General features: G+C 44.5%; 1 protein-coding gene across 1 annotated transcript in view; it reads left to right on the top strand.

Moving 5' to 3' along the window:
- The window catches only part of LOC146020647 (sodium channel protein type 2 subunit alpha-like), a 134622-nt gene that overhangs the window by 1922 nt on the left and 109308 nt on the right, over positions 1 to 23392 (top strand).

Here is a 23392-nt window from a genome sequence, read left to right as displayed (position 1 = left end):
TATGTAATACAGAAACTAGACAACTTTTTAACAACATATCTAAAGTTGCCACCGGTCCCCAACTTGTAGGCGAAATTCCCAACTTAATAATACAGGTATGTGCCTGGAAATGTGCCTATATTTAAATTCTTAACGACAAGCCATGGCATTCTTTGTATTGTGTATTTATTTGAATTGTAATTCTTTTTTTTGTATTATTAGCCTACTAATTAATTTGTTCGTAGACGATGATTAGCTGGCTGTTTGCTATTTTGGGGTAAATTTACGACGGGAGTTCTATTGAAGATGGGATGTTGTCCATAGAAACCAATCATAATCAACTTAAAATAATAGATAGAATCTGATTGGTTAATATGGGCATCATCCCATCTTCAATAGAACTCCATTCTTAGTAAATTGAATGGGGGTTTTACACTGTGAAACCAACTAGTAACTTTAGTAACTTTATCGAGCGACATCCAAGCACCATCTGTATAAGCTATGTACATACTGGCTTTAAAAAATATGGAATACATAAAGTTTTATTTTTTATTAATGTACTTAAAATAGCCTATGGGTGTGTGTGTGTGTGTGTGTGTGTGTGTGTATATATATATATATATATATATATATATATATATATATATATATATATATATTACTAATATACCTTGGAGATAATACTGAGTTGTCCATAAAACGAAAAGATAAAAAAATTATGCATGCAAAAATTGTATATTTAGGCCTATTTGCTGGGTTGGAGGCATCTCCTCATGTGTTCTGTACTGCATAGTCTTAGGTAACGCTTTTACAGTATACCGCCAGTCTTATGTAACTCTTTTATACCGCCAGTCTTATGTAACGCTTTTATACCGCCAGTCTTATGTAACTCTTTTATACCGCCAGTCTTATGTAACGCTTTTATACCGCCAATCTTATGTAACTCTTTTATACCGCCAGTCTTATGTAACGCTTTTATACCGCCAGTCTTATGTAACGCTTTTATACCGCCAGTCTTATGTAACGCTTTTATACCGCCAGTCTTATGTTATGCTTTTATACCGCCAGTCTTATGTAACGCTTTTATACCGCCAGTCTTATGTAACTCTTTTATACCGCCAGTCTTATATAACGCTTTTATACCGCCAGTCTTATGTAACTCTTTTATACCGCTAGTCTTATGTAACTCTTTTATACCGCCAGTCTTATGTAACTCTTTTATACCGTCAGTCTTATGTAACTCTTTTATACCGCGTCTTATGTATCTCTTTTATACCGCCTGTCTTATGTAACTCTTTTATACCGCGTCTTATGTAACGCTTTTATACCGCCAGTCTTATGTAACTCTTTTATACCGCCTCAGAGCTGCAGTCTTCCAGTCTCCTGCTGTACTTTTATTGGTAAGTAGTTTCCCATTGTTCAGGACTCATTCTTTTTTTCACTACCTGTATAAGTCTTTAATGACCCCAGACAATCAGGACTATCCCTACCTTAACATGCAGTCAGGGACACAGAGAACAGAGTAGGAGGGTAAACTTTACCTGGTCTTGTTGGAGCTGCTCGGCTGTTGGCCAGGTCAGATCCCTTGGTAGACATTGTCCAACTTTGGAGAGCTGTTGAGGGAGACGAATCCTGAGACAGCGCTGCGGACATTTCGCTGCACAGTATATTTTATATTTTGGCCCTCCTCGTGGATTTAGCAACACACTGCTCAGCTCCCAGGCCCGCCTCCAATCTCATATTAGAATGTGCCAATTGGTCTTACAATGTGCACTGATTCTAAAAGTAGACTTTTAAATCCATAAACACAGGGCAGAGAGCTACAGTGTGGCCTGGGTACTTTCATGGGGCATGACCGGCATGGCATTATCACCCTTTGAAAAAAAGAGAAAAGGCAAAGGGGATGTCCTAACTCATAAGTACCCTAGCAAGGGAGGCTGCTTATAAGAAAAGTGACTTTCGGAAAATGGCTACCCCCTCACGAAAGACAGTTTTTTAAAATAGATTTTCCTATGGGGCAGACATTTTCCGAAAGTCACTTTTTTTTATAAGCGCATCGATCCTTACTACTGCCGGGATCTGCAACCGAACTCAGGTACCGGCTGAACGGAGGGGAGGGGGGAGCTGCACGGAGGGGGGGGAGGGGGGGGGACGGGGGGCTGCACGGAGGGGAGGCGGCGCTGAAGGCTGCACTGGCTTTGACCCTGTATTTGGAAAGTTTCCAAAAACGGGTCTGCCAGTGTCAAAAAATCAGCACTTAAACGGTAATATACAGTTTAAGAGGTGCGGTGTGAAAGGGGTTTTACCAGGCAGACCCGTTTTTGGAAACGTTTTCAAATACAGTGTCAAAGCTAGTTATGCGGTCTGAAAGCAGCATTACTGAGCTTTACTTTATCCCCAACTGCCTTTATATGACAAGTTCAGAGCTGTAAGCTTCTAGCTTCTTCTGTGGTGCTAGCGGCCATGTTTTGTAACCTCCACAGAGACGTTGAAAAATAATTGATTTGTTGGACAGCTAAGACAACTATCAGATACATGCTAAAATGTTAACGTATTTACAGATAAAAATAATTTTATGTGGGATTGCTGATTTAAACCTAAACCTAAATAAAATAATAGTAGAACTCTCTTACTAAGCCATTACTACCCCATGCTCTTTTTATTCTAATAAAGGTGACCAACTGTCCTCCTTTAGAGAGGACAGTCCTTCTTTTGTAAGATCTGTCCTCCCTCGCAAAATGTCCTCCTCTCTGTCCTCCTTTTATTGACCTTAATTACACTGCTGCAGCGACGGCTTCCGTGATCCGACCTCTCTGATCGCACAATGCTGTTCCTTTCACGGGCTCAAGCATCTGAAGCACTGTATACGACCATAATAGAATAACCACGTGGGTGCTACTGCGCACACCCGCCCGCAGCAGCAGCAGTACCCTGCGGCTCTGAGTCCAGACTCCAGCTAGCTGTGCTGCACGCCCAGCCCAGACCCTGGGCGGGAAGTTCTAACATCCGCAGTCCTCTAACGACCCCTTTCGCCAGGTACCGCATTGTTAATAATCGCATATGCTCTAACATATGTGGTTATTAAGGCAAGGGACAGCCTTGCGATGCGGCCATGGTGCTGGACTTCCGGGTCTGAGACTGTCTGCGCATGCGCAGATCCCCGGAGCCGGCCGCAGGGAGGCATCTGTGACAAATCCCTCACACAGCGCTGCGTTAAGAAGCCCATAGGCTTCTGCAGGGAATCGCCAGCTTTTTCTGGTGATTCCCTCCTCAGCGCTGACACTGCGGAGGGGGGTTAGAGAATACAGAAATGCGGTTAAAACCCAGATAACGGGATTTTTAACGCATTTCTGGTTTATAGCATCCCACCCCCTGTCTCGGAGGAGGAAGTAAGAGACAGCTCGGGGCACAGTGAACATATTGGAGATTGGGGCAGCAGAGAGAGGGGAAGGGAGAGGGAAAGATGTCAGTGCTGATATGTGAAATTTTGTATTAAATGGGGATGTATAAAATGGAGTTGGCTGTTATTTTTCACTTACTGGGTTTGTCGGCCACGCCCCCTTGCCAACAAGCCATGCCCCCAAATTTCAGGCATGCATCTGAGGCACGCGTTGATGTCCCTCCTGCTGTGGATTAGAAGTTGGGAGGTATGGGTTGCTGGGGGCCCAAAGCATATGCTTGCACCTGGGCCTATGAGTCGCTTGTTCCGCCACTGCCCACCCTAGTAGTTTGTTTAGGTTTACTCCTTCTTTCTTTTATTTACGATATTTTTATTTTTAATTTATTTGTATCCTCCTTTTCATTGTAAAAAATGTGGCCACCTTAACTATATTCAGTGCTATTTTTCAGCAGGAACCAGCAGGAACTCAGTTCCTGAACCTCTAATTAAATATGACATCATCAGGAACTAAAAATGTACTTTCCATAAGATAAGTTTTATTTTAAGGTCACCTGTGAGTGCCTTAGTTTCTAAATACAATATATACATCTATCTCTCCCTCCCTCTCTTTATTATATATATTATTTTTTATTTAATTGATCCACCCCCAGACCTGGAGTTCCTGGACCTATTTTTCAAGAAAAATAGTACTGACTATATTACTTTATATTTATTCCACATCATGTTAGAAGCATTATTGATCATTTCTAGAGTTTTATTTTCACTGAAATCAGTGAATCATATAAATGTTGGATGTATTGATATTTAATTATTCACTCAAATTCAAAGCAAGCGAGCTTTAAATATGTACTATAGTTACCATAGTTATAATGAATAGAAAGTAGATGGATTATATGAGTAATGCATTTTAGTGGACAGGCCATCACAAGATGGCAGCCTACCATCTGGGAGAGTGGGAGGAAAATTGTGTACTAGCAGTGGTCCGTTACAACTTTTTTTTTTTCCTTTTTGCAGTGAGTTTCCACTGTAGATAAGTGGAAAAAAAATGCTTAACAGATTATCTGCTGCTCAGAACACAGCTGCACATATTTCTGTCCCCAGGGACTAGCTCGGGTTGAGAAGCTGTCTGAGACATATCAGACGGGTTTGCCTCTAGAACTGGTGTCTGTCACTACTCTGCATTATTAACCTAATTCAGACTCTTCTGAGCGTTATGACGCGACTTAAGGGGTGTGTCTGTCTGTGTATATCTGTGTATATATATATATATATATATATATATATATATATGTGAGTGTGTGTGTGTGTGTGTGTGTGTGTTGTAACTGTAAAGGGCACAAACATCAAGAATACATTCACATTTACTATGGCAACTGCAATATTACTGCCTCAGGGACCTGTTTTCTGTATTGTGAAATAATACACCAATAAGCAATATATATTAAGAAATCCAAATACCACATCCAGTAAGATAAAGGTTTAGACTTATATATTGGGGTATCTTATTCTTTAATAATCTGTTTTCTAACTATGGGGGTAATTCAGACCTGGTCGCTGCTGAGTTAATTAGCAGCATTCAGTGATCAAGTATACACCGCCGCTTATCTTTGGATAAGGATAAACGGCTGGTTGGATCTCAATAAAGTGCAAGTGCATAAAGTGGCAGTTGGGGGAAGGTGAGTGTGCAGCCCTTGACACGTTTCGCTGTCTCTAAGGGACAGCTTTGAAAAAGCTTATCCTTGGATCCACATTATCCAGACCTACAGTGGACTTTTGCTTCATCTTCACCACCAAAGGAGAATATCGCTGCAAATGCAATCCTAACAGGATATAAAAATCCCCTGGTGAACTGCATCTGTAATTATACCTACCTTAAACAGCTTGTACCTATATGGAAAATGCATCAATTCTTGTGACCTGAATGGTCCCTTCCTCCAGTTTACATCATCCTGATGGTAATTATAGGAGTGGATCCTAATTTAATCAACAATAACAGTGGCTTTTTGAGGGCAACATATATATGTTTTTACTAAAAAAAAATTTGTCAACTTCCTTTCATTGTCTCCTAATTTTTTTTACAACCCTGCTAATTTTCCTAAATTACCTTTCTTAATGTATCCTAATTAATCATAATAGTAGAAAATATTAGAACTAATATTAGAACTATCATTTTCCACTTTCTAAGATAAAAATGTGTTTTTTCAAATGTACGCGTTTTCACCGCCCAGGGTATCAACATCCATAGGGCTTCTTATTGCTGGCCGCTGCAAACCTCCGCCAACCCCCCGATGCTGATGCCGATCCCCCTCCCTCTGGCATATATTCCACTAGGAAGCCTGGACCCGGAAGGTAAACTCCTCCTCACCCTAGCAATGCAGCCGGAGGTCCTTTCGGCTGCAGGGAAAGGAGGAGGTGGCGGGGACAGCCTGCTTCTGCTTCCCGGCGTGGGGGAGTGAGGAGAGCCCAGGAAGGTGACGGAGACCACCTCACAGGTATCACGGGGGGCTTCCGTCAATGCATTGCGATGTTCATTGCATATGTTACTACATATGTGATCAACATCGGTGCGATGGGCAGCGATGTATTTTAATACATCCCGCCCAGACTCTTTGGAGATTTTTGCTATAGTAAAAAATAAACATGTACTAAAATACTAATTTAGTATTTACTAAGCCCCATATTGCAGACAAATGAAATAAGTCAATTTGCATATTTTCTGATAGGTACAGCAGCCCACCTGTAGGGTTTGGCTTTGTCTATTTGTACTACAATCATCTACACAACTACACTTTTGAGCGAGATTTATTAAACCTTCTTAGCTAGAATCTGATTGGTTGCTAACGACAACACCTCCATTTTTCTTCTTTAGAAGATTTGACCAATCTCCCCTTATGTGTGATTTTGGTTTGGATCCTTTATAACCCAAGCCATGAATATAATAGTGATCACCAGATAATAAATTGACAAGTCAGCTTATTTGCAACAGGGAACTCATCTCTTTCAAATGTAGGTGCCCCATGTATTTTGAAAATGGGAAGAGCATAAATTTGGGGCCTGATTCAGGTTGGCTCGTTATTTTTGAGTTCGGTCCCAGGACCGATGTTGCGCATGGGTATGGGCAAAAATACACATGTGCAGGCTAGCTGTGCGAATGCCTTTGGCGAGTATCACACTCGATGATGCGTTCACACAGACAGGGGTGGGAAGAGGGCGGATAGTGGACTGTCGCATGGGAACGACCGAGGTTTCCTGGACGTGCCGACAAAAATAATGGGTGCGCCAAGAAAAATGTTGGGTGTCCCCATGTGTATGCAAAAGTGTTGAAGCCTGCTCGGTTGGGCGGCTGACGTCAAATTACGTCAGCTCCCACCCCTGAATTCGGCCATGTCCAGACTGACTTTTATTTGGGAACAGGTAAAAAAAAAATTGATGGTTGGCAACCATCGAATGAGTTTTTGCTCATACAGCCGCATCGTGGAAGAGGGTGGGCTTTCGCTTGCCTGGCAGGCGCCATTTACTCGCCCGCTTCGCAGTGAATTAACATTGCTTACTGAGCCAACCTGAATCGGGCCCTTGGTTTCTACTTTAATCATACCCTGTATTTTACATATACAATGTGAGAGGGTTGGTAGTGTGTGGGTGTGTGTGTGTGTGTGTGTGTGGGGGGGGGGGGGATGACCAATAACTACAGTATGCAGTGGCATTATTTTCCTATTATGTCTCTTTAATGCGGGACCATGAACAGGAAAAGGAAGAAATATTTAGTGAATTCTGTGTTATACATGAAGTTCTCACCTAAGAATAGGTGAGATGAGGCTTTTATAGCACAATCCCTCTTCACAATTTTGAGCCGTAGGCAGGAATTTTTTTTTCCAACTGTGAATAACACTCACTCTCAAAGTGGATCAAATGATTCTTCTTATCAGTGAAAAATAAAACACAAAAATATAGTGTAGTGTATAATACTCAATGTCGGGAATTTTAAAATATTATTTATGATCACGTGAAATATAGATAATTATGTGCATACCTTAAACAAAAAGTATTTGCATCTTCAAATACTGTACATCGCTCATGTGCATAGTTGTATTAACCCTTTGAGTGAATTTGAAAGTGAATTTGGCAAAAATAGTTGTGAGAAAATTATAATGACCTGTAATGTTACCTTACATAGGAAATACAATTTTTTTTTTTGCACAACATTTTTTATTTGAATCTATATAACAAATATGAGCGACGTTGTCATTTTTAGCAGATATTTTGCACATCTCTCACAAAGATGTTGGTACTCAGATGGTGGAGAGTGGCAGCACTTGTACCAAAGTTTTCCTTCATAAATTTTCAATAGATATCCTATTGTAATACCCTGTAGAGGAAATAATACAAATGGTGTGTGGGTGTAGGATGGGGTTACCTCTATAGTGGCTCAATCTACTCACTTGTTTCTTAGGGTGGGATGTATTAATATACATCGCCGCCCTTCGCTTGACAGCCGCCGCGATGCTGCCGCATATGTACTAACATATGCGGCTAGCATCGGGTTGCGGTGACGGAGACCCCCGCGATACCTGTGATGTGGTCTGCGGGGGTCTCCGTCACATCCCAGCGGCTGCCAGTGTCCCCCTGCGTCTCCTCCTCCCCCCTGCAGCCGGATGTCCTGCCGGCTGTGACACCTGCTGGGGGAGGAGGAGACAAAGGAGGACGGGAGGGGGGGGGGGGGGCGCGAGGACGGCGATAGAAGCCCATAGGCTTCGATAGGGTATCGCCGCCCTCCGGGTGGCGATACCCTGCCTGGCGAAAACAGGGCGGATGGGTATTGGTACATAGGAAAATGCGGTAAAACCCCCGTTTTACCGCATTTTCCCTTTAGTACATCCCGCCCTTAGTGACAATGGCCCTTATTCAGATCTGATCGCAGTAAAAATTTGTTCTCAAAATGGGCAAAACCATGTGCACTGCAGATGGGGCAGATTTAACATACTGTATATAGGCCCTTATTCTGATTCGCGCGGTACGGCCCGCGTGCGGCCGTACCGCCGATGTTTTCCGTCTGCACATGCGCAGAGGTCAATCTGCGCATGTGCAGGCGAATTCGCCGCACATAACGTTACTACGCCGCAAAGGGGGCGTATAGGGGAGTGAGGGGCTTCATGCCCTCATTTCCCTATGTATACGCCCCGCGTTTCATGGGCGTTCCCATGCAAACGCGGGGCGTACGCATGCTAATGAGGGCATGACGCAACTCATGGGGGCGGAAAGCTGACGTCGCCGGATGTCAGCTTTCAGCCCCCATACAAGCTACCACACGGACGATTGTCCGTGTGGTCTCAGCTTGCGGGAGCTGCCGCGGCGTGCGGACCTGCCTTCGATGGTCGACGACCATCGAATGCAGGGGGCAGCTCCCACCATGGTGGAGGCGTAGCCTCCACCATTTTTATGCGGATCGCCAGCCGTCCGTGTACGGACGGCCGTGGCGATCCGTAGGGTGGGCGGGGATTCGTCTGGTGCGGTCGGAGCCGCATATGCGGCTCGACCGCACCAACCAGAATAAGGGCCATAGAGAGAATTAGACTTGGGTGATTTATTTTGTTTCTGTGCAGGGTAAATACTGGCTGCATTATTTTTACACTGCAATTTAGATTTCAGTTTTCAACACACCCCACCCAAATTTAACTATCTCTGCACATGTTACATCTGCCCCACCTGCAGTGCACATGTTTTTGCCCATTTTGAGAACAAATTTGTACTGCGATCAGATCTGAATAAGGGCCTATGTTCAGCTTAAACCACACCCCAGTAGAGAGGGTTCCCCAACCAACTACTATAGACAATAAGAATTTTGGGTACTTATGTAGTAACTGGGCTGCCGATTTCTAAATCGGGTCGGATCGGGAGATCGCATCGCATCGCATGCGACCATGCGATGCGATGCGATGACCCGATTTTTCCATAGGAATCAATGTTAAAATGGACTGAGTTCATTTTAACATGGAATTCAATGGGGAAAATGGGTCATTTTCATACCCCTACTATCCAAGTGGGCATGGAGTTGGATATAAACCTGTGGCGAGCGTAGCGAGCCACCGAGCCCGAAGCGTGGCGAGCGAAGCGAGCCCCGCGAGGGGACGAATACCGTCCCCTCGCGGGGCTCGCTTCGCTCGCCACGCTTCGGGCTCGGTGGCTCGCTACGCTCGCCACAGGTTTATATCCAACTCCATGCCCACTTGGATAGTAGGGGAATGAAAAGGACCCCTTTTTCCATAGGAATCATTTTAACATTGATTCCTATGGAAAAATCGGGTCATCGCATCCGATGGTCGGATGCGATGCGATGCGATGCGATGCGATATCGCATCGCATCGCATCTGATTGTATGCCTTAACTTAAGGCATACAATCAAAAAATCGGCAACCCAGATACTACATAAGTACCGAATTTTGATATTTTAAACTTAAACATGCAAGACACTCTAACATAAATACTCTTTTAATGTCTTGAATTGAAGTCACCAGGGTTGCATTTGGTTCTTTGGGCCTAATTCATGTTTGTATTCAATAACCAATGTTCACTTAAGAGATTAGTATAATTAAGATATATTTTATTGAAGATAAATGCAAAGTATATGAATCAGTGGAAACTGAATAGTAACTGAGATCGGAACGGAACCGGTGAAGTTCTTGGAATCGCCTGTAACTAAAAGGTAATGAGACCAGACTGGAACCAGATAGGAGCTGGAGTTGGCTGGAACCAACGGAGGACTGGAATCGTCTTGAACCAAAGGGATACATGAAACTGAGAATTCTGGGATGCAGTACTAAAAGTCTCTGGTGTGGTACATCATTGGAATATCGGATATGAAGAGAACAATGCAGGTAAGTATATGACCGGTGAAGGTTTGAGGTAGGAGATGATCCAATGTTGACCGATTGTGGTCGGCAATGACTTGGAGACTTGATATAGACTGCTGGGAACAGTGAGACTCTGTGGTCGGCTGGAACCGATAGAGTATCAATGATGAATGAATGAGCTACGGTAGAAAGGTTGGAAGCAAGTGCAGGAGTCACCAATGGTGGTTGATGATGGATGGAAGCAAGAGTATTTGGAATCAACTGGAACTAAATAGGTTAATAACAGTGAACACTGGTGGGAGCCAGACTGTGCAGCAGGATGGTAATTAGCTTAGAGTCTATGAATGTAAGGATTTCCTCAGGAATAGATGCACAGGTTGCAGCTAAGCTGTACACTTCATTGAACTGGAAAGTTGGTAAATATTTCCCAGCATACTTATAGTGTCTCTGGACAGTGGATAGGCTGTAGTGGAATTATTTCATGAAAGTTGTAGTGTTGGCTGTAGAGTGTCATGTGACAGAGACCAAGATGGCTGCACGAATGTCTGTGTACTGGAGGGAAATCTGCCTTAGTAGTAGCAGGCCTGTGGCCTCTAAGTAAGGTAGAGAGTCCAGATGCTGTGGAGTACTGAGAGTGGCGGTCAAGGGCAGTGAAGAGGTGTGCAGGACTGTGTCAGAATGGAGGAGGCAGGATGGCTGTGGGAAGCACCAGCTAGATGCTGGGATGCATGCTGTGTGAATACAGCACAGGTGTCATATGGAAACAGTCTGCAGAGTAAGCCTGGAGCAGTATTTAAAAGGTATTAAAGTGTCAATGGTCCGGATCGTAACAGTTATATTATACCTGTACTGCACAGGACCATGGTGTATTTTCTACAGGACATTGCTGTTATTAATCTAACACATACAGTGGCCAAAGTTCCTCCCAGCTGCCCAGAGGCAAGATGCATATTGGTGCCCCCTCCCTTACTCTCGTGAGGCCATGCCCCATTTTTGCTGCTGTGGGGGAATGGCCAGCAGCTCACAGAGACACAGCCCTTCTGTCTCCAGGAATTGACGCTGTGCGCATGGGACAGCATCTATTCACTGCTGCTCTGCTCAGCTTAGCAGAGCAGTGTCCGGCAGGAGGGACTTTCAACTGACTGCCCCACCCCCCACTGTGGGACACTGCCGGCCCTGGGGACGACGATGACGCAGGACCATCCCCTAAAAAACGGGACGATCCCATGAAAATCGGGACAGTTGGGGGGTATGTACATTATCATGCATGCACTAGCAGTATATATATATATATATATATATATATATATATATATATATCAAGGGACCTATTCCATTCATTCGCTAATGGTTAGCTAAGCTTCTAATCATGGGCCCTTATCACCGCGTTTGCCCAGTGGGCTCTTCATGCACCAGTCCGAAAATGAAGGTGCCTGTGCAGACTTGCTCACAACAAGAATTTTATGGAAAAGTGACTGACAGGAAGTGACCATTTGGAGGCATTAACGGGGAATGGTTGGACAAACGCAGGCATGTAATGATTGTATTTGTACTCATGTAGTGAGTGGTTTTCCTTTCTCTTGTTTGATTTTGGTTATTATATTTTTAGTTTATATATACAGCTTGTATACACCAGTGCTGACCATTTTGGTGGCAGATAAGGCACTCATTGGCTTTTTTAACCAAATAACATGTTCATTCCCTACTGTTCTGCTCCGCCAGTGCTGTGCTATAATGTTTTCCTTATGAAACCTTTTGAGTACACAGTCTATTTTTCTGTATTATCTAAAATGCTGAAGCCAAGGGAATGCAATTTTCTGTTTCCCAGGGTTACAACAAAAATAAAATAATTTCAGTGCAACAAAAGGTCATAATTATGCATTATGGAAAATTTCATGTGATAGAATTGATACCTATATTGTTAAATACTTAAGAAACTCAGTAATTCAGTGACGACGGGAGCACCTGTTTATAGTGCTTGACAAAATGAGTATGCAGAACATTTTGTTCCAGCTAAAGTCCGGGAGAGAATAGCCAGTAAATTGTTCTGTTTGATTCATGTAATTGACAGCAAAGATTCTGATAGTACGAGCATATGTGGAGCACGTATTAGAAAGAAGCCACAGAAATGTTTCCCATAATACGAGCTTACTCCCAAATATATTATGAGCTGGACTATGTCAATATTTATCAATATTAATTTGTTTGATAGTATCGCCAATCGCCGAAGAAGGGTGGCGCATGCGCATGAGATGCTCGTACAGCACGTTCTTTTGGAGCCCGCCATCGCCCTCCACCGGCTGCCCGCTACCATGCTTACCCTGTGCGCATGCCTATCCTTAATAGTATTTCTATGTGGTAGGAAAATTACCATTTTTCAATATAATCTTAATGTTAATCTGTATATTAAAAAATGTCCTCCTTCAGAATTAGACACAAAAACTTCTTAAAAATGGCCACTGTGTCCAATTGAAATCAATGGAAAATAGAGTTAAACGAGTGTCATATTAATATATAGCTGCTTCTCTTATGTGGTCATTTTCCAGCGGGGATATGTGGACTACGGTGTGGATGCGGGGGTTTGGGTGTAAGTGTAGATCTGTTTGGTGTCAACCTACCGAAGTGTGACACCCGGGTACGGCATGCATCCCCCACATCCCCCTATTGATGTCACTGGGTACACACCATGTGACAGTGCTAAATGATCTGCTGAATGTTGTATCACTACATGATGCATGAAACAGCACTGTGTCGGCCATGGGTGTGAGGTATGATGTCCCGCTCATCAGGATTCTGACATCAGTCATTACACCGACATCTGAATCCCTACTGCCGGGACTCCGACTGGGGGCTGAGTGCAGCAAAGCCCCTTGCGGCCATGCCACATTGCAAAGGGTGTTAATCAACTAACCATCCCCTTATTCACCTATCATGATGCCTCCCTGTCATTACTGTATCTTCTGGATCTGCCATTGGTTAGGCTGAAGGGGAGGGTTTGGGTTATGCACTGGAGGGAGGCATTAGGTTTTAGGTAAAATTTGCGAGCGCAAACAGGGCCTCCGACAAGGGGGTGCTGTGAGTACAGCTGTCCCAGGCCCCGGTCCCTGGAAGGGCCCGGGCAGCTTATTTTGCCCACTGCAACACCCCCCAACTGCCTCAACTGTGCTGCATTCTGTGCACTGAATGAAGCACAGGCTTCTTCAAAGCAGGACGCCGGCAGTCAATGAGCCAACCAGAGCTCGTGTACCATTAGCCAATCAGAGTGGCTGCCGGTACACAAGCTCTGCGGCAGCACAGTGGAGGCAGACGGGGGAGGGGGGTGCTGCATTCAGCAGGAGTCAGTTAAGTGGAGGGAGGTGTGGGGGGGGGGGCAGAGGGGGGGGGGGGGGGCAGACTGGAAATCAGTCCCAGGCCCCAAAATTCCTAGTGGCAGCCCTAAGTGCAAAGGAGCCTCTTGCAGGCTCGCTATGCTCACCACGCTGTGGGCCCGGTGGCTCGCTGCACTCACCACAGGTTCTCTTTCTATGCTGGGACATGTAGTTCCACAACTGTGGGGTACCACAATTGTCTTTTGACCAATTGTGATGTCACACACCCTCCCTTAAAAGCACTCCCCCTAAATGTCAGGTTACCTCCCCAGATGCCTACTTTCTGTCAATGACCTTGCATTCGGCCATAGTTCAGAAAAGGTAGCAGGTTTCATCGCAGGACGACCTTGCGCATTCGTAATGTTACCCGTATCCATGCACACTGTATCGATAATCGGAAAGTGTGTTAATTCGCAGCCATGAGATCAGGTCTGAAATACCCCTTATAGCTGAATCAGGCCTAATATACATAGATCTGATGTTCCGCTTGCTAGGTAGAATATTCCTTTCAATATCTGTAAATATTCCAACCCTTTCTTTAAGCTATTTTAATAAAAATGTATCCTCTTACCTCAGTACAAAGTTATATTTATAGTTTATTTCATATGTTCACTCCAGATGAACAATTTTAAAACGTCACCTGGCTTGACCAAATGCCGGTAAAATAATATTAAGGAATGTAAGAGTTATTTCAGGGTTGCCTACCCTCCCGGAATGTCCGAGAGGCTCACTGAAATCGGGTCAACCTCTGGCCCCCCAGAAAGTTAGACAAGCCTACCGGAATCGGGGCAGCTTCCCGCAACCCCACTGCGTCAGGTCCGTGGGAGCAAATGATGCAATTCATATCTATGTAGCCCCCCCCCCCCCGTGCAATGCCTGAAATATCGCTATTGCATGATGGGGGTTTTGGCCACCACGACGTTTTCACATTGGCAACGCCTCACTCTGATCATTCGCCGACTGTCCCGCCCCATCCAGCCCTGTCAGTGGCTCCGCCCCCCGTGCCTCATTGAACCGGCTGCCCTCTCCCGGAGAGGGCAGCCAGAAAGTAGGCAACCTTGAGCTATTTCAAGCTCTATAAAGAGATATAATAACCTTATGGTGTTTTTATGAAAGTTTATTCCAGATGTATTCTAAAATAAAATAACTCCTATTTAGCAGTTGGCTAAAAAAAAAAAGAATCCAAAATAAATTTCACAAGAAGAGACAACATATATAACATGGTTTAAGATATCATAATTACTTTGTTTTGATGGTGCAGTCTCATGAGACGGTCTCCGGAGATTCACACATTAGTTCAGCCAGGTAACTGGAATTTAACTGTTTAAGGCATTGTAAAGAGCAACTGTAAAATTATGCTTTTTGGGAAACATACAATTAGATTTCCAGACATAAAATAAGCATACAACAATGTGAGTCTTGATATGGGACTTTAGTTCCATTTATCAACAAAAGAAAAATAAGATACAGTTGCGTTTCCTTTAACAATCCATACCGGTAGGTTAAAACCAGTTGCTGTGTATTTCTGTGCGTGTCTGTGTTTTACGTCACACTGGCCAACCATGAGCATCTTCGAGTGAAATATAAGTGAAAGGAGAAAAACAAAAAGTGGAATAATTAGACTGAAGACAGAGAGTGGAAGTTTTCTTGAGGGGGACAATGTAATAGCAGATAATATTAATAATTATTTCTGCTCAGTATTCACTGCTGAAAGAGAGGGGAAGGGGCCACAGTTAAGTTGCAAGTATAGTCAGAAAACTGAGGGAGAGACAAGTACATTTACAGAGGAGAAAGTCCTCACAGAACTCTCAAAACTGAAAGTGGATAAATCAATGGGGCCAGATGGGATACATCCAAGGATACTAAAAGAGCTTAAAGGGGAGCTGGTAAAACCAATAACAGAATTATTTAACCAGTCACTAGCTACTGGAGTAATCCCAGAGGACTGGAAAACAGCGAATGTAGTCCCACTGCACAAAAGTGGAAGCAAGGAAGAGGTAAGCAACTATCGACCAGTGAGCCTTACATCAGTAGTAGGGAAATTGATGGAAACACTCTTAAAACAAAGAGTTGTAGAATATCTCAAAACCAGCAATTTACAGGATCCAAAACAGCATGGGTTTACTGGGGGAAGATCATGTCAAACAAATCTTATTGACTTTTTTGACTGGGTGACTAAAGTAATAGATCAAGGTGGGGCTGTAGATGTAGCTTATCTAGACTTTAGTAAAGCTTTTGACACTGTCCCACATCGCAGACTGTTAAATAAACTTGAAAGCTTGGGATTGGATTCTAAGATAGTTGAATGGATAAGAGCGTGGTTGCAGGACAGAAAACAGAGAGTTGTAGTAAACGGAGTACAGTCAAAGGAGGGAAAGGTTACAAGTGGAGTACCCCAGGGATCTGTACTTGGACCGGTGCTTTTTAATATCTTTATTGGTGATATTGCAAATGGAATTGAGGGTAAAATGTGCCTTTTTGCAGATGACACAAAGGTATGCAACAGGGTAGACACACCAGGAGGGGTAAAACAAATGATTGAGGTCCTAGGCAGATTAGAGAAATGATCAAGAGAATGGCAACTACAGTTTAATGCCAAAAAATGCAAAATCATGCACTTGGGTCTCAGAAATCCAAAGACTCAATATAGTATAAATGGCACTATAATGGAAACTACTGAGGAAGAGAGGGATCTAGGCAGGGCCGGACTGGCCATCTGGCACTTCTGGCAAATGCCAGAAGGGCCGATGGCCTTGTGGGCCAGTTTTCTGCTTACTGAGCACAGCGCAGTAATTACAGATTTACGTCATGACCCGCAGCGTCATGACGTGACAGTATCTGAGCTTCACCAGCAGGGGGGGTAGCTGAGGGGCCGGCCGCGGGTGTAAGAAAATGAAACTAGGTCCCACGGAGGAGACAGAGAGAGCAGACACTCTGCATCCAGGCTCTCATCTCTGCTGTCCTTCTGGTCTGCGCTGCACTACCTGTCACAGTGTGTATGACAGGCAGCAGCGCCGGAAGCCTTCCACACAGAGCTTATCTCTGTACCTCCCAAGATGTCCGCACAGGCTGGCAGTTCTCACTGCGTCCTCTGCCTGCTACTGCTTGATGGATTTCTCTTCCTGCTTCTAAGCACGGAAGTTTTCACCCTGCTGCACTCAAATTACAAGCCCAGCCCTCCCCTTCTACGAGCTGCTGCTGCACATTCACAGGGAGCCAAGAAAGGGGACGTCAGGAAGATTTAACCCTCTGCCATCCTGTTTTTTGACAGTAAGCTTCAAAAGTGTGGTTCGTGTGTGTGTGTGTGTGTGTGTGTGTGTGGTTAATGGGCATAATGTATTGTGTCATATTCTGTAGTGGGCATTACAGTTTGTGCCACAGTGTGTAATGGACAATATTGTAGGTGCCATGATGTGTAGTGGGCATTATGATGTGTGTGCCACCATGTGTAATGGGTATAATGGTGTGTATTGCCTCCATAATGTGTAATGCCTCCTTTTTGTAATGCCACGCCTCCTTTCCATGAGACCAGGCCCCTCTTCACCGCGCAAGGTGGGCCTGTGTGCTCAAAATGCCAGGGCCTATTTCTAGTCCCAGTCCGGCCCTGGATCTAGGTGTCACTATTTCAGGGGACTTAAAAGCAGGTAGGCAATGTAACAAAGCAATGAAGAAGGCAAGTCAGATGCTTGGTTGCATAGGGAGAGGTATCAGCAGGGCCGGCGCCACCACTAGGCAGGTTTAGGCATTTGCCTAGGGCGCCGGCCACTGGAGGGCGGTAGTGAGCTGCAGCTGTCCAGCAGCAGCAGCCTGCTGGAAAACTACCGCAGAGGAGACTGGAGAGCCAGCCGGAGGAAGGAAGGAACTGCCTGCAGCGATGATCTGCCAACAAGTACTTTACAGACAGACAGAGCCACAGGCAGCTATTCGGTGAGTGATTTTCCCCCCTCCCAGTCCCCCCGCCAGAGGTGCCTGACAGTCCCCTCGCCGGTGCTGCCTGACAGACAGTCCCCCCGCCGGTGCTGCCCCAGCCCCCGCCACCTAGTCCCGCCACAATGCACGGTGCTGCTGCCCCCCTCCCAGTCCCCCCGCCGGAGCTGCCTGACAGTCTCCTCGCCGGTGCTGCCTGACAGACAGTCCCCCCGCCGGTGCTGCCCCAGCCCCTGCCACCTAGTCCCGCCACAATGCGCGGCGCTGCTGCCCCCCTCCCAGTCCCCCCGCCGGAGCTGCCTGTCAGTCCCCTCGCCGGTGCTGCCTGACAGACAGTCCCCCCGCCAGTGCTGCCACAGCCCCTGCCACCTAGTCCCGCCACAATGCGCGGCGCTGCTGCCCCCCCATCATTTGAATTCCGAACAAAGTATACTGGGCTGGGCGCGGTATTATGAAGTTTCAGAAATTGTTGAAGCTGCTTCTTGGGGAAATGCTCTGACAGGCTTGCACATCAGATGAGAATGTTTTCTGTTGTTTAGTCTTATATTGCGTACAGGCAGGTCATCGTGCAAACTGGCTATTCCTGGTTCAGTTGTTTGGTAATGGCTGCAAGCGTTTATTGTAGGATGTCATTGATACTTTTATATATATATATATATATTTTTAAAGCGCCTGCCCTAACAGTTATGAGATGGTGTGTTGTACCATGCGCTGACTGATGTAGCACACGTGTCTGCTCTTACAGTACCGAACATGTTTTCGAGCAGGGCCCTCCTACCTTTGGACTGTCTGTAAATACCCTGTTTGTTGTATCACGGACTCCTTTGTAAAGCGCAATGGAATATGCTGCGCTATATAAGAAACTGTTAATAAATAGTAACGGGGGGGGGGGGGGGGGGCGGTATCCTGTAGGTTTGCCTAGGGCGCCTAGATGCCTTGCACCGGCCCTGGGTATCAGCAGTAGAAAGAAAGAAGTAATAATGCCACTGTATAGGTCATTGGTAAGACCTCACCTAGAGTATTGTGTTCAGTTCTGGAGGCCATATCTCCAGAAGGATATAAATACATTAGAGACTGTACAAAGAAGAGCAACTAAAATGGTGCATGGCCTACATCACAAAACGTACCAGGAAAGACTAAAAGATCTTAATATGTATACTTTAGAGCAGAGAAGGGAAAGGGGGGACATGATAGAAACTTTCAAATATATCAAGGGCTTTAACAAGGTACAGGTGGGAGACATTCTTCACAGGAAGAGGAGCAACAGAACACGAGGACATGCACTGAAACTAGAGGGAGGAAGATTCAGGGGAAATGCGAGGAAGAATTTTTTCACAGAAAGAGTAGTAGATAAGTGGAATAGCCTCCCAACAGAGGTGGTAGACGCAAATACAGTAGTACAATTTAAACATGCTTGGGATAAGCATATTGATATCCTTACAGAAAAATAAGGATCAAATATGGTTTGAGGTAACATGTTTAAAAAAAGGGGCAGACTAGATGGGCCAAGTGGTTCTTATCTGCCGTCAAATTCTATGTTTCTATGTTTCTATGTTTCGAGGACAGTGTACAAGAAAAAAACAAGGTGGTCGATTGCGCTAACACTAAAATATATTAAACGATATATTATATGCAAAGGAATCTGGTCAGGTGTGAATATAAAATGACACTTTTAATACGGAAAAAGCATGAAATAATTCAAATAAAAAAGGTAATTAAAATAATGCGGACAAGAGGTCAAACGGGTGACTATTGACCTCTTGTCCGCATTATTTTAATTACCTTTTTTATTTTAATTATTTCATGCTTTTTTCGTATTAAAATTGTCATTTTATATTCACACCTGACCAGATTCCTTTGCATATAATATATTGTTTAATATATTTTAGTGTTAGCGCAATCGACCACCTTGTTTTTTTCTTGTACACTGTATTGGGGGTGACTCCCCCTTTTTCTTAGATTGCTGCTCCTTGCTAAGCACACCCATACCAAGCGCCTTTAAACCGATATATTAATTTATATCCCATTTTTTACCTTTTCGAGGACAATGTGCAGCTTACACTAACAGCAGAGTAACCCTGCTATAATGGTGGGGGTTGGGATCGTTTGGTCTACAGAATGTTGGTCGACATTGTTAGTTCGACATTGGGAAAGGTCTAGATCAACATGGGACAAGGCCGACATAGGTCTAGGGTGACATGGGTTTAGGTTGACAGGTCAATAGGTCGACACAAGCATTAGGTCGGCAGTCAAAAGGTCGACATGGGGTTTTTCACTTTTTTTTTACCCGAATGTCGTCACAGTTGACATGGACACCGTTTTCAGTGCACGACATCCCCTTGTATCCCTCGCAATGCTTCGGGCACACTACTTTATTCTCCCACCATGCCCTAGTGGATGGTAGGGCATGAAATACCACCTGTTGGCACATGTCGGCTCAAAAAGCAGTGGAAAACATTGTGTCGACCTTTTGACTGTCGACCTAGACACCGTCGACATAATGCTTGTGTCGCCCTAATGACCTGTCGACCTAAACCCATGTTGACCTTACCCACGTTGACCTTGACCCATGTCGACCTAGAACCATGGTGACCCAATGCTTGTCGACCAACACGCTGTAGATCCAATGACCGTATACCATTGGGGTCACCCACTCTGATGTTGTCACCCACTATAATGTTGTTCCTCAGTGATTCCTGCACATCTCCCCTGAAATGTTGACATTGTAAGAATGCTGACAGTTTGGGTTAGAAGCTGCCAGGGCAGTTAATGTTACCTGGCAATGGTGATTTGATTAGGTACTACAAGGTGCGTTATGAGTAGGGATTAGGAATTGGGGTAGAATGCTCAATATGATGAAGTGGTCTGAAGTCGCTCCTTGAATTGATTCTCATGGGACAGCCAGGACCTGGACTTGATGCATGTCAACATGGACGCTTTTACCTCTCGTATGCAGTCATTATATCGACATTCAGAATATAAAGATCAGAATGCCAACATTCAGGGCCAGATGTATCAAGCTTCAAAAAGTGATAAAATGGAGACTGATAATCAACCAATCAATCAGCTACTAACTGTTAATTTTCAAACCCGTCCTGTAACATGACAGGTAGGAGCTGATTGGCTGGCTGTTTAGAACTCTCCATTTGATCACTTTTTGAAGCTCAGCAAATCTGGCTCTCAGAATGTTTCCATACTGAATGATCCCAACTTACTTCTATTGTGTGACTTACCTTTGCCACATGTCCTGCAGGTCAGGATATGCTGTGTTGCTTAGTTTCTTGTATAAGAAGTCTGCTCAGCATTCAAGCTGCAACACCATCAGTCTGAGCAGGAGATTGTGTAACTACAGCAACTGCTGAGTTTCCTTCCAGGCTGATTATCCACCTGAGAGTGCTTCTGTGTCTGTGTGTGCAGATTCCTGATTGCAGTATGTTCTCACAGAGTTACTAGTATATGCTGGTGTGCTGATTTGTGTAGTTCATATCGGTGCACTTACTGTCAGTCTTTTAAAGCTGCTGCCCATGGTGCAACTCGGTTAATCTGTGTGTACCTCATGGGCTTCCCCTCATCTCTGGCTGCTGGGCACCACCATCTTGGTCCTGATCAGCTGACCACAGACTAGTCAATCAGAAACCATATTCTGAGCAGCTGACTGCATTCTCCGACCATCCCTTAAGTTAGGCGATAAAGGACACCTTCTGAGACTCAGAATGTGCCAGAGCAATATTTATCTTCAGTCATCTTGTGACTAAAATTACCAGGTTTCCCCGTGTATCTGGGTCTCTGGGGGAAATTTACTAAGAAGGCTGATTATGGCCGATCCTGTGTATGAAAATACAACCGGAAAATACGGCAAATTTACTAAGCTGCCATATTCTATGAATTTGTATTTTCCAATGTTGATGTCATTCATATTTGGCAGCTCAGTTTGCCGGCAGCCAAATACAGACGAGGCTTAAAGCAGTGCATGGATCAGTCAGATCCATGCGATGCTTCTCTGTGTAAAAATAAGAAAATTATATAAATAAATAAAAAACAGCGGGGGGTCCACCCTTCCGAGTATAACCAGCCCTGGGGTCATTGAGTCCTGGTTGCAGAAATACAGAGGGAAAAAATCAAATGGGATCCCCCAGTGTTTTGATAACCAGCACCAGGCTCTTTGCCTAGTACTGGTCCCCAAAATACTGGGGACAAAAGGAGTAGGAGTCCTTGGAGAACCAAAAGACCCAGCATTAATGGGCCCGCTGAGACTTGTAGTCCTACTACAGAACCATTACTGAAATAAATGAACAAATAAAATATACATATATTACATACTTCACACATCCATACTTACCTATCTTGATCACGTTGGTTTGGTTCACTTGTCCATGTAGAATCCAAAAGGGTACCCAGATCCACTGTGCCAAGCCATTCCAGTTTAAGCCCAGATGTTGTGCCAAGCCATTATGAAATAAGCCCAGATCCATTTTGCTAAGTCATTCTGGTTCAGCTTGGATCCAATATTCTAGTTGTACCGGTCACAGACTCTTGTCTATATCTTTTGTCCTGTAGACCTAGTCTTCTGAAGTACACATGCTCAGTGTCATGCCAGTTTCCTAATTCTTAAGTAGCAGATTTACACAAGCTCGAGTCAAGTTCAAGTACTCCTTAGCCATCATGCTCAGGCTAGGTGTTCTACGAGTTGCCTTTGTCCGCCTAGTTTCCTGCAGGAAAACAGACACTCAAATCAGACTCAAGATCTCTCCTGAAAATGTGACACAATGGTGACATTTTAGTGATGGGTTAAGCATTAAGATATAGTTATGGATGGGGCTTGAATACGCTAAAAATGCTATGTCGACATGCCAACTGCCAGTATTCGCAATGCCAAAATTTTGGAAATGACGCTATTATTTCCATGTTGACATTGGGAATGTAGGCATTTTGTACAACACTCTTTTCCCTTCTCTGACAAATGCAGTAATTGGCACTGGCTACAAATCCTGAAAAACACATTAGCATGAGTGTTCATTAACCCAATACTATTACATAACAAAATTCAAAAGAGATTTTCTCTTGAGTAATTGAGGATGCACAAACTGGATTTAATTCCAGAAACACCCTCTCCTTCCCTGGTTATTTCCATAGTCTGTTCTACCCCTGGGAGTCAATTAGGCCCCTCCAATGGCTCCCTAAACAAAATAGTTGATTGCTTTTGCTATTTGCTGATTTATAGCAGTTGGCATCTAAATGTTGGTAACTTGTCATTGTGGTGTTATCTCCATTGCCTCATATGAACCAGTGGAAGCCCTAATTATGGTCTGATAGATGAGAGAGATGAAATAACAGAAACTAGAAATGGCTGTGATAGGTTTTAAACTCGAAGAGGTCTAATTTCTCTTTCGTCCATCCTGGCGACACAGCTAACCTTGGGATGTAGGAGGGTCCGCAGGAGCAAAGGCACCTATGCTGACTTCTTTTGGAAAGCAGGCTCCTCCCTTCTGCATCCCAGAATGCTCCAGTTAATTTTAGGTGCCCACCAGAGTGGGTGCTTTGCTGACAGGCTGCTGACTGTAGCCGTTTTTCTGATGGAATAGTATAGCTAAGTGTAGGTCTTTATTTTTTTTATGAATGCACTAGTTAGACAGGTGCCCTAGTTAGACAGACCAGTGTGTTACTTCTTAACAGAAGTTCCCACACACTGAGAGCGCAGCAGAGGCTGACAGAAGCGCATCCTGTCAGCTCTCTGTGTGCAGAGGGTAGCTGTCTGCTCCCTCTGCACAGCGCTTAAACCTCTTTTAAAAGAGGTTTTTCTTGGGCTCTGGGGGATCCTGAACCAGCTACCTTTTAGACGGGGATCATGGGGGATGGGCTCCCCTTGATGG

This window comes from Crinia signifera, chromosome 7 (genome assembly GCF_055691185.1).
Source record: "Crinia signifera chromosome 7, ASM5569118v1, whole genome shotgun sequence".
Lineage (NCBI taxonomy): Eukaryota > Metazoa > Chordata > Amphibia > Anura > Myobatrachidae > Crinia > Crinia signifera.
The sequence above is the reverse complement of the archived record's forward strand: the minus strand, read 5'-3'. Positions and strand labels throughout refer to the sequence as shown.